Source organism: Lolium rigidum, chromosome 6 (assembly GCF_022539505.1).
Source record: "Lolium rigidum isolate FL_2022 chromosome 6, APGP_CSIRO_Lrig_0.1, whole genome shotgun sequence".
Classification (NCBI taxonomy): domain Eukaryota; kingdom Viridiplantae; phylum Streptophyta; class Magnoliopsida; order Poales; family Poaceae; genus Lolium; species Lolium rigidum.
Window position 1 is genome coordinate 336,554,283 of NC_061513.1, and position 4,642 is coordinate 336,558,924.

The window sequence follows — 4,642 nt, forward strand, 5'->3', positions numbered from 1 at the left end:
GGCCTCGGCTGGCCCCCGACGCCCTCTTTCGGACTACTTAGTGCCTTCGACCTAAAAACGCACGGGGAGAAGTTGAAGTCGCCAGAAACCCTCCAGAACGCCGCCACATCGCGAAACTCCGTCTCGGGAGCCAGAAGTCTCCGTTCTGGCACTCCACCGGGACGGGGAATTGGAGGAGATCATCGCCATCATCACCACCGACGCCTCTCCATCGACCAGCCATGTTTCCCCCATCCATGTGTGAGTAATTCCCCGCTGTAGGCTGAAGGGGATGGTAGGGATTGGATGAGATTGGTCATGTAATAATATAAGATTGTTAGGGCATAGTGCCTAGTGTCACGTAATTGGTACTTTGATGATATTGTTGCAACTTGTTATGCTTAATGCTTGTCACTAGGGCCTGAGTGCCATGATCTCAGATCCGAACATGTTATTATTTCATCATGATATTCATTGTTTATGGTCTTACCCGCAAGTTGTGTACACATGTCGCTCGTCCGGAACCAATGGCCCCGAAGTGACGAAATCGGGACAACCGGAGGGGATGGTAGTGATGTGAGGATCACATGTGTTCACAGAGTGTTAATGCTTTGCTACGGTACTCTATTAAAAGGAGTACCTTAATATCCAATGAGATTCCCTTGAGGCCCGGCTGCCACCGGCTGGTAGGACAAAAGATGTTGTGCAAGTTTCTCATTGCGAGCACGTACGACTATAATTGGAACACATGCCTATTGATTGCTTTGTACTTAGACACCATTTTATTATTATCCGCAAATGCCATGCTTGATTGTTACATGAGTTTCTCTCATCCATGCAACGCCCGTTATCCGTCCCCGTGCCTACGATATTCTAATCCTGCTGTTTACTATAATCACTCTGCTCGTCTCTCGTTACTCTGCTGTTGTTATTTCACTATCGCTACTTGCTATAAAGCTGTTACTCTTGATAAACTCTTGCGAGCAAGTCTGTTTCCGAGTGCAGCTAAATTGACAACTCCGTTGTTAAGGCTTTCAAGTATTCTTTGTCTCCCCTTGTGTCGAATCAATAAATTGGGTTTTACTACCCGCGAAGACTGCTGCGATCCCCTATACTTGTGGGTCATCAAGACTGTTTTCTCTCCATCTCAAGAAGCAAACACTTGTGTGAACTGTGCATTGATTCCTACATACTTGCATATTGCACTTGTTATATTACTTTGCATTGACAACTATCCATGAGATATACATGTTATAAGTTGAAAGCAACCGCTGAAACTTAATCTTCCTTTGTGTTGCTTCAATACCTTTACTTTGATTTATTGCTTTATGAGTTAACTCTTATGCAAGACTTATTGATGCTTGTCTTGAAAGTACTATTCATGAAAAGTCTTTGCTTTATGATTCATTTGTTTACTCATGTCATTACCATTGTTTTGATTACTGCATTCATTACATATGCTTACAATAGTATGATCAAGGTTATGATGGCATGTCACTCCGTAAATTATCTTTGTTATCGTTTACACGCTCGGGACGAGCGGGAACTAAGCTTGGGGATGCTGATACGTCTCCGACGTATCGATAATTTCTTATGTTCCATGCCACATTATTGATGATATCTACATGTTTTATGCATACTTTATGTCATTATTATGCGTTTTCCGGAACTAACCTATTGACGAGATGTCGAAGGGCCGATTCTTTGTTTTCTGCTGTTTTTGGTTTCAGAAATCCTAGTAAGGAAATATTCTCGGAATCGGACGAAATCAACGCCCGGGGTCCTATTTTTCCACGAAGCTTACGAAGTCCGAAGGGGAAACGAAGTGGGGCCACGAGGTGGGGACACAGCGGGGCGGCGCGGCCCAAGCCCTGGCCGCGCCGGCCTGTGTGTGGCCCCACCGGGACTCCACCGACCTTGCCCTTCCGCCTACTTAAAGTCTCCGTCGCGAAAACCCTACCATGTTCGACGAAACCAAAGAAAACCTTCCCGAGCCGCCGCCATCGCGAAGCCAAGATCCGGGGGACAGGGAGTCTCGTTCCGGCACGCCGTCGGGACGGGGAAGTGCCCCGGAAGGCTTCTCCATCGACACCACCGCCATCTTCATCAACGCTGCTCGTCTCCCATGAGGAGGGAGTAGTTCTCCATCGAGGCTCGGGGCTGTACCGGTAGCTATGTGGTTGATCTCTCTCCCTATGTACTTCAATACAATAATCTCATGAGCTGCCTTACATGATTGAGATTCATATGATGATGCTTGTAATCTAGATGTCATTATGCTAGTCAAGTGGATTTTACTTATGTGATCTCCGGAGACTCCTTGTCCCACGTGTGTAAAGGTGACGAGTGTGTGCACCATGTGGGTCTCTTAGGTTATATTTCACGAGAATACTTATTCACTGTTATGAATGGCATAGTGAAGTGCTTATTTATATCCCTTTATGATTGCAATGTGTTTTGTATCACAATTTATCCGTGTGCTACTCTAGTGATGTTATTAAAGTAGTTTATTCCTCCTGCACGGTGTAATGGTGACGAGTGTGTGCATCGTGTAGTACTTGGTGTAGGCTATGATTGTGATCTCTTGTAGATTATGAAGTTAGCTGTTGCTATGATGGTATTGATGTGATCTATGCCTCCTTTCGTAGTGTGAAGGTGACGAGTGTGCATGCTATGTTAGTACTTGGTTTGGTTATGTTGATCCGTTATGCACTCTAAGGTTATTTAAATATGAACATTGAATATTGTGGAGCTTGTTAACTCCGGCATTGAGGGTTTGTGTAATCCTACACGATTAGTGGTGTTCATCATCCAACAAGAGGGTGTAGAGTCTAGCATCTATTTATTTATTCTGTTATGTGATCAATGTTGAGAGTGTCCACTAGTGAAAGTATGATCCCTAGGCCTTGTTCCTAAATACTGCTATCGTTGCTTGTTTCTCGTTTTCTTGCATCTTTACTTCCTGCAATATTACTACCATCAAGCGCACGCCGGCAAGCACTTTTCAGGCGCCGTTACTACTGCTCATATTCATTCATACCACTTGTATCTCACTATCTCTTCGCCGAACTAGTGCACCTATTAGGTGTGTTGGGGACACAAGAGACTGCTTGCTTTGTGGTTGCAGGGTTGCATGAGAGGGAAATCTTTGACCTCTTCCTCCCTGAGTTCGATAAACCTTGGGTGATCCACTTAAGGGAAACTTGCTGCTGTTCTACAAACCTCTGCTCTTGGAGGCCCAACACTGTCTACAAGAATAGAAGCACCCGTAGACATCAGCTGACTACTGGCAGGACGCACTACCGGCGTCAGCAACAACGTGGGACCTGCACACAACACAACTAAAATACTTTGCCCCAACTTACAGTGAGGTTGTCAATCTCACCGATTTTGCTTTAAACAAAGGATTAACCGTATAGTGTGGAAAGAGATGTTTGTTTGCAGTGGAATTAAAGAGAACAATGCTTGTAGTAAGAAAACAGAATACGATGATTATACCAGTGTAAAAGAAAGGACCGGTGTCCACAGTTCACTGGAGGTGTCTCTCCATAAAGATAAATAATGCTGGGTGAACAAATTACAGCTGGGAAATTGATAGAATAAAGACCATACATGACATAATGATTACTATGAGATTCATTTGGGCATTACAACATAATACATAGACCGTATTCCAACTACGTCTATGACTAATAATCCACCTTCCGGTTAGCGTCCGCATCCCTTTCAGCATTAAGTTGCAATCAACAGATTATCGCATTAAGCAATATGTGTAAAGTAAACAATAGAATTATCCTTAGACAAAGCATTGTTGTTTTCTACCTAGGAGCAATAACACATCTATAACCTTAGAAGTTATTGTCACTCTTCCAGATTACTAGAGGCATGAACCCACTATCGAGCATAAATACTCTCTTTTGGAGTCACAAGCACATACTTGGCTAGAGCATCTACTAGCAATGGAGAGCATGCAAGATCACAAATAACACATGACAAGTATATAATCGATCTCAACCATAGTATTCAATATTCATCGGATCCCAGCAAACATAACATGTAGCATTACATAAAGATGATCTTGATCATGATAGACAGCTCACAAGATCTAAACATGAAACATAATTTGGAGAGTTTGTCCAGGTGTAATGTGGACCTTATATTTTCGGCAGAGAGCTTGTAGGACTCGTTGCTAAATGTAATAGCAGAAATCTGAAAAGTTGGGTAGCCAATTGTTGTGAGGGTCCATTATAAGTGAATATAGGCCAAAATTAAATGTTACCATGACTTCCGCCGTTGAGGAGCTATTTGGGTCCCCCATGTAAGCACTTCTCCATTTTTGGCGAGTTCCAGCATGTCAATCTGTCAGTGTAGTGGATCCAAGGGTACCACGACTCACCTGCTCTTGGGCCCATGCGACGGCCCATCTACAACGACGAAGGGAAATCCCTCACGAGGCCTTAACGCCTCACAAGGAGAAGACCCTCGCGAGTATCCCCTAAAAACACTTAGCAGTTTCGGCAACAGAGGAAACCGACCAAGGGAAATCCCTCACGAGGCCTTTACGCCTCACAAGGAGAAGACCCTCGCGAGTATCCCCTAACAACACTTAGCACTTAGCTAAGCCCGAAAAAACCCGAAACTAAAATGTCAAGCTCGAGCCCAG